We start from the raw sequence: 8779 nt of genomic DNA on the forward strand, positions 1-8779 counted from the left end.
TAAGGCTGCAGCATGTACTCACCCACGGGGGTTGAGTTGACACATTAGAGACATGAGGTGGTTGTGTTTAAAGACAAAAGGCAGTCTTTGAGAGCAGGTTTTCAGCACAAAGGGGAGCCCCATCCTCAAGAAGGGTTATTTTACACTATCTACAGTATAGCTCCATGGAGGAATGTTTCAACTTTACCTTCTTTCAGCTAACTGCAAAACTAAGCAGATGTGAGCTGGTTTCTCTGTCCAGTGGATTGTGTGACTATACTTTTTTTTTTTTTTTTTAATGGAGTTGGAATGCTTGAAACTGTGGAACTGCTTATTCTAATCTCTTATTCTCTTCTTACTTAGTCACAAACTATGAGTCTCATTTTTCTGTATCCCTATGGAAATGGGTGGTTACCCAATTCTTAGAAGGTGATAAGGAAGTGATAAGAAAACTGCTGGGGACATACTGCCCAAATCCATGGAATACTGAAATGTCACTCCAAGCTCCAGACAACATTGTATATGCCAGAAGATGGGAATGATAAGAGTGCTTTAAATGCAAAGAATATAGATAAACCAATAATGGTTGGTATAAAACAAAAAGGCTCACATGGTCCAGCTTAGAAGGGAAAATCAGTGTCAAAACAGCTGCTGTGAATCTCTTGGCTATTTACCAGAGGATTCTGGATGTTTTGCTATACTAACATTTTGACATCATTCCCTCATATTATAGACAATGCCTTAGGTGATACTAAATATGATACATGTTTCCACCTATCATGTATTTTGAGACCTTTAGGACTTATTTAGCAGTGGAAAGATATGGTCAGTCCTTTATTTAGTAACATTTAAAAGTTAGAGACAGGAAAGGTATAGCTTTAATCTAATGGAATAGAAGCAGCTACATAGTAGGGTGGACGAGGTAAAGAAAACCTTAGTTCAAATTCAGTCTCATATGTTTATTAACTGTATGGTTAAGACCTAGTTACTTCAGTTGCCTCGGTCTCCTTAACTATAAAATAGTGATAATAACAGCATGTATTCCATAGGGTTATTGTGAGGATTAATGAGATAAGACTTTTAAGATGCTTAGCACAGTGGCTGACACATAGTAGCTGCCATGCAAATGATTTTTCCTTTAATTGCTATATATTACAATTATAGAAAGCTAATTAACAAAGGAGAGGAAAGATAAATGGTAAAGAGACAGGGCTTTGAGCCTGGACTAGAAGAGATTTGGGAAGAGGAGAAAGGAAATTGAAATGAATCTCTAATTTTTCCTAAAGAAAAGGGAAATAAGGAATCATAGGAGCGAAGATCTAGAACTATAATCAACCTCAGATGTCATTTTATCTAGCCCTTAATCTTGTCATGGTTGTTGTTGTTGTTTGTTGAGTCATTCAGTTATGTCTGACTCTTCATGATCCTTCATGATCCCTTCATAACAGGACTTTCTATCCTCTGTTTCCCGAAATCTATCCAATGTCATATTCATTCCTTCCATAAAACTATCCATCTCATCTTCTACACTTTTGCCTTCAATCTTTCCCAGCATCAAGGTCTTGTCCAATGAGTACTGTCTTCTGACTATGTGGCCAAAGTATTTTAGCTTCAATTTCAGTATTCTAATGAATAGTCTGAATTAGTTTCTTTAAATATTGACTGATTTAATCTCTATGCTGTGTAAGGGACTCTCAAGTATTCTCTAGCACCACAATTCAAAAGCATTGATTCTGTGGTTTTCAACTTTTAAGTTCAGCTCTTTCAACTATACATTGTTACTAAAAAAGCTATAGCTTTGACTATATAGAGCTCTGTTGGCAAAGTGATACCTCTGCTTGTTTAGTATGCTGAGCAGATTTACCATTGCTTTCCTTACAATGAACAAGTGTCTTTTAATTTCATAAATCCTGCATTGATCTTTGAGGCCAAGTACATAAAATCCAACACTGCGTCCAATTCTTCTCTCTCTATTTTTTAGGAAGTATTAGGACCAGTTGTCATATTGTTTTTTGACTTGTTTTTATATGAAGCTTCAAACCAGCTTATAGTTGCCTCTTTCACTCTCATCATGAGATTTCTTAATAGTTTGTTTTTTACTTTTTACCCTGAGAGGTATTGCCTTCAAAAATGATATTTCTTGTTTTTGATTCATTCAGCTTGACATTTTGCATGATGTAGTTTGTATATAATTTCAATAAATAAAGTGACAATGTATAGCCTTGTCATACTACTTTTTCAATCTAAACCAATCAGTTGTTCTGAATTAAGTTCTAACTATTGCTTCTTGGCCAACATACATGTTCCTCAGGAAACAAGTGAGATGATCTATTACTCCTTTCTCTTTGAGGACTTGCCATATATCTTATGGTCCATACAGACAAGGGCTTTAATGTAATCAATGAAGCAGAAGTAGATTTGTTTTTCTGGAACCGTGTTTTTTCCAAAGCCAGCAAATGTTGGCAATTTGGTCTCTAGTTCCTCTGCCTTTCTGAAACTAGCCTTCACTTTTGATAATTCTCAGTTCATATATTGCTGAAGCCTATATTATAGAATATTAAGCATAATTTCATCAGAGTATGAAATGAATAGAACTATTCAGCAATTTAAACATTTTGGGGAATTTCCCTTCTTTATAATTGGGTCATACACTGATCTTTTCCAATCCATTGGCCACTATTAAGTCTTACAAATTTGCTGGCATACTAAATGCATCATTTAAACATCATCTTTTAGAATTTTAAATAACTCAACTTAATAGCCTTATTGTTATCAATGTTTTCTAAGGCCCAGTTGATTTCATTCTCTAGGAGATCAGTAATCATTGTGGTTATTGGTGATATTACAATCTTCCTTGCATAGTTCTTCTGAATATTCTTGCCCAATTTTTAAAATCTCTTCTATTTCTAGGTTTCTACTTTTTAAAATTTTTTGCCATGTCAATTTTTGTGTGAAACATTTCCTTAAAATATCAATATTTCTTGAAAAGATTTTTCTTTTGCATTCTATTGCTTTGCATTAATCATTAAAAAATATTCTCATCTTTTTGCTCCTCTCAAAAATTCTGCCTTTATTTGGGTCTATATTTTTCTTTGTTCTTTACCTTTCCCTTTTCTTCTTTCATCAGCTGTTCTCTGTTTTTCATTCTTGAAGTGGACTATGTCAGGAGGTAATGTTATAGCACTCAACTGAATTAGATTTAAGTGAGGGAGGGGTTTGTAAAGCCAATAGTCTCACTTTCTTCTCCAGAGCCATCTGTGTTCAGTGGCAAGAAATAAATCAAGACAACTAAAGATGGCTCTGGAGGCAGTTGGAAACTTTACCCTTTTTAAACTAAGATCTTTCCCAGTTCTCAGTTTGACTAAGGCAACACCCATTCTGTAATTTAAGGCTAGATGAAAAATGTGGCCAAAAATTACTTCTTTTACCTAGTCAAAAAAAAAAAATCAATATGGGAGGGGAAGACTCTCAGGGTTTTGCCAAAATAAAAACAATTGCTGTTTACACTCATTCTGAAAAATCCTGCCCAAAACATTATCCAATGAAGCTTGGGTTGAGATCTATTGTATCAATGAGAGTCAGAGTGATTTGAGTTTAAGGCATGGTCCTTAAGAAAGCAATCTGATTTTGTTATTGACCATCTGATTATGTCCATGTGTAGTCATATTTTGGATTATTGAAAAAAGAGTATATGCTAAGATCAGCAAGTTATCTTTTTTATTATTATAATAACTTTTTATTGACAGAACCATGCCAGGATAATTTTTTACAACATAATCACTTGCTTTCACTTCTGTTCCGATTTTTCCCCTCTCTCCCTCTACCCCCTCCCCTAGATGGCAAGCAGTCCTATATATGTTAAATATGTTGCAGTATATCCTAGATACAATATATATGTGCAGAACCAAACAGTTCTCTTGTTGCACAGGGAATATTGGATTCAGAAGATAAAAATAACCTGAGAAGAAAAACAAAAATGCAAACAGTTTACATTCATTTCCCAGTGTTCTTTCTTTGGGTGTAGCTGCTTCTGTCCATCATTGATCAATTGAAACTGAATTAGGTCTCTTTGTCAAAAAAATTCACTTCCATCAGATTACATCTTCATACAGTATCGTTGTTGAAGTATATAATGATCTCCTGGTTCTGCTCATTTCACTTAGCATCAGTTCATGTAAGTCTCTCCAAGCCTCTCTGTATTCATCCTGCTGGTCATTTATACCATATTCCATATGGTATATGACTCATTAAGACTAACTCATGTACTCATTTTGACCTTACCTTGGTACATAGTATAAGATGTTTTTCTATGCTTTGTTTCTGCCATACTATTTTTCAATTTTCCTTAATAGTTTTGGTCAAATAGGGAGAACAATAATATTCCATAACATTCATATACCACAATTTACCCAACCATTCTCCAACTGATGGGCATCCATTCATTTTCCAGTTTCTAGTCACTACAAACAGGGCTGCCACAAACATTTTAGCACATACAGGTCCCTTTCCCTTCTTTAGTATCTCCTTGGGGTATAAGCCCAGTAGTAACACTGCTGGATCAAAGGGTATGTATGCACAGTTTGATAACTTTTTGGGTATAGTTCCAAACTGTTCTCCATGGTTGGATTTGTTCACAACTCCATCGCATCAGTGTCCCAGTTTTCCCACATCCCCTCCAACATTCGTCGTTATTTTTTCCTGTCATCTTAGCCAATCTGACAGGTGTGTAGTGGTATCTCAGAGTTGTCTTAATTTGCATTTCTCTGATTAATAGTGATTTGGAACACTCTTTCATATGAGTGGTAATAGTTTCAATTTCATCATCTGAAAATTGTCTGTTCATATCCTTTGACCATTTATCAATTGGAGAATGGCTTGGTTTCTTATAAATTAGAGTTACTTCTCTATATATTTTGGAAATGAGGCCTTTATCAGAGCCTTTACTGTGAAGATGGTTTCCCAGTTTGTTGCTTCCCTTCTAATCTTGTTTGCATTAGATTTTTTGTACAAAAGCTTTTTAATTTGATGTAATCAAAATTTTCTATTTTGTGATCAATAATGGTCTCTAGTTCATCTTTGGTCACAAATTTCTTCCTCCTCCACAGGTCTGAGAGATAAAGTATCCTATGTTCCTCTAATTTATTTATAATCTCGTTCTTTATGCCTAAATCATGGACCCATTTTGATCTTATCTTGTTATATGGTGTTAAGTGTGGGTCCATGCCTAATTTCTGCCATACTAGCTTCTAGTTATACCAGCAGTTTTTGTCAAATAATGAATTCTTATCCCAAAAGTTAGGATCTTTGGGTTTGTCAAACACTAGATTGCTATAGTTGACTATTCTGTCTTGTGAACCTAACAAAACATTTTGTTGGCTGGGTTGTGCTAGGACTGCACACCAGATTCCTACCCTGTTGCCACAGACCCTCTCCACTGACCTTCTGAATCCTCCCTGGTGTCCTCAGGCTGAAGGTCCAGAAACCTCCAGCACTGATGCTGATTCAGAGGTCCCAGGCAGTAGGTGGTGCTGGGCCAAATCTGCACTGGCATTGCACACTGGGGTCCCTCTCTGGTTGCACAAATCTTTTCTGCTGATCTTTCAGGTCCTCTTTGGTGTCTCTGGGCTGAGAGGTCTGGGAATCACCATATTGCTACTTATTCAGAGTTTGGGCCTGGGCCAGGTCTGAGGTTGGATCTGGGGTTGTGCTGGCCCACACTGCACTGGGACTGCATGCTAGACTCCCACCTTGGTGTCACAGACCTTTTCTGCTGAGCTTCTAAGTTGCCTTTGGCTAGAAAATGTTCTATTACATCTTTTGGGTATTCTGATGCTCTAAAATTTACTTAGTCATTATTTAAAGAAATTTAGAGTGATTTTGAGAAGAAGTTGAGTGATTTCCTGCCTTTACTACATCTTCTTGGCTCCACCTCCAGTCCTAGAATATTTTCTATTAATAATACCCATAAAAGATATAATATACATCATAGAAGATTAGAATGCTAAAGTAGGAAACCAAAATAGTTAATATAGTAGTAAAATTGGGCATTGGAATGCAAAATGAAGTAGGTCAGAGACTGAGAACTTGCTGATTATTTTTATACATCACCAATAAAATCTAACAGCAAGAGATACAAAGAAAAATTCCATTCAAAATAACTGTCGACAGTATACAATATTTGGGAATCTATCTACCAAAGGAAAGTCAGGAATTATATGAGTAAAATTATAAAAAACTTTCCACACAAATAAAGTCAGACTTAAATAATTGGAAAAATATTAAGTGCTCTTGGATAGGCCAAGCGAATATAATAAAGATGACAATACTCCCTAAACTAATCTATTTATTTAGTGCTATACCAATCAGACTTCCAAGAAAATATTTTAATGATCTAGAAAAAATAACAACAAAATTCATATGGAATAATAAAAAGTCAAGAATCTCAAGGGAATTAATGAAAAAAAAAATCAAATGAAGGTGGCCTAGCTGTACCCGATCTAAAACTATATTATAAAGCAGCAGTCACCAAAACCATTTGGTATTGGCTAAGAAATAGAACTCAAAAATCTTAAAAACAAATGTAAAAAATTGTTTTGAATGTAACTGGGGAAAAATTTTTAAATAAATAATATTTTTGAAAAAGAAAAAGAAAACATTCTAGGACTTTATAGAACTGATCAACTCTGTCATCAATGATTTAATATTCATAGACTTGTATTGCTATAATATTGAATTGTGTGCCTTGTATTTAAATAGATATTCTGCCATTTTTGAGATCATATACTTTTCTCATCCTTTTATTGATTATTGTATGCCTAGCACATAGAAGATGCTTAATAAGTATTTGCTGATTATTGAGTCAATAAATATTTAATGATTTATTTTTTAAAGATGTAATTCAGTGAAGAGGGAAAACAAACAAAAATTACAACAATGAATGTAAAAGTGTTAATTTATTCATAATTTAGAAAAGCATAGCAGAAAAAAATTATTTGATCCTCATGTCCTCTAATCCCCTTCCCCAAATAGTCACACTTAGACCATACATTTATCATTAATCTGAAATGTTCTTGGTACAAACATTCAAAATCTTCCCTGCCAGATAAAGGACTTAGGCAAAAAAGACAAACATTCATTTGCCAATAGAGGAATGTGAATTGTCTTAGTGTTCTCAATGTGATTAGATATTAAGAAATATTTATTGACACTCTTGAAATTTGTATCACTACCACCACCCTTTTTTTTTAAAAGCCTATTTGACAATAATGCAGAAGCAGTTTTCATTCCAGTTTTAAAACATCAATGAGAAATCAAAGAAACCATTTTTAGTAGAATCCTTACCACTGAGTGGTAATTGATCAATAGTGCCAGGGGCTTATCACTGTTCTCACCAAAGGAAGGTCTTAGCTGAGGCTTCTAAAGGATAATTTCATTTTCATTGATTGGTGACCTTTTCAATAAAATCTAGCTCTAGCTTAGTGATTTTTAGCAAAATGGCAAAGAATAAACTGTAGATGAGGTAAAAACTAGCATCAGATGAGAAACCTTTTTTTGTTCTTTTTTCAATTATGTTCCAGAAGAAACTAGTAGAATAAACTTTTATCTTTGTGAATAAAGTCACAATTTATGAAGACATTGAATTTTATGTAAACTATATATAGAGTTCTTAACATCTTTTCAGTATTTAACAGACTAAATAAAAAACAAATACTGGGAAAGAGGAGAAGAGAAAGGGGAGAATATTAAGAATCACATTTTTTGTTTTATAAAAGTTAATTTAGTTGCTATTATCCTAAATGTGAGTTTCTTTTACAAAGGCCAGATAGCAAAAGCATTACTGGTGGAAATGAACTATCTAAATATTGATATTACTAAAAAAAAATCAGACAATATAAAGAAGCTATGTCTAAATAGAAGACTGGCATACCAGCTCTAATCTGAGAGACCAGCTCTAATCTGAGAGATACTTTACCCTGCCTTTCTTATTTATGTCTAGAATACTCTCTCTCCTTACCTCAGCCTTAGAATTCCTAGCTTTCATCAATATTGGGCTCAAATTACAGAATACTTTTTATATAAATAAAATCAGATCTAAATAATTTGAAAAATATTAATTCTTCATAGGTAGGCTAAGTGAGTTTTATAAAAATAGCAATTCCATTATAAATTAATTTACTTATGCAATGTCATGTCAATCAAACTATTTTAAAATTATTTTGTAGAGCTAGAAAAAATAAGAAAATTTATCTGCAAGAATAAAAAGTCAATAATATCAAGGGAAATAATAAAAAAAATTCAAAGGAAAATGGTATAAAGTGGTAAACATCAAAACAAAGAAATAAGAATGGTAGCGAGGTGGCACAGCTGATAGAGCACCAGCCCTGAAGTCAGGAGGACCCAAGTTTAAATCTGATCTCAGGCACTTAACACTTCCTGGCTATGTGACTCTGGACAAGTCACTTAACCCCAACTGCCTCAGCAAAAAAAAGAAATAGAGTAGTGGATCAGTGGAATAGACTAGGTACATAAGAAACAATAGTAAATAACTAAAATAATCTCCTGTTTGATTAAACCCAAAGGCTCTAACTTCTTGGATAATAACTCCCTATTTGACCAAAACTATTAAGGAAAATTGAAAAATAGTATGGCAGAAACAAAGCATAGAAAAACATCTTATACTATGTACCAAGGTAAGGTCAAAATGAGTACATGAGTTGGTCTTAATGAGTCATAACAAACTAGCTCAGCAAGGAATAGTTCCTCTGTCAAAGTTATGAAGAAGGAAATAATTCATGACCAA

The sequence above is a fragment of the Sarcophilus harrisii genome, chromosome 2, assembly GCF_902635505.1.
Source record: "Sarcophilus harrisii chromosome 2, mSarHar1.11, whole genome shotgun sequence".
Taxonomy (NCBI): Eukaryota; Metazoa; Chordata; class Mammalia; order Dasyuromorphia; family Dasyuridae; genus Sarcophilus; species Sarcophilus harrisii.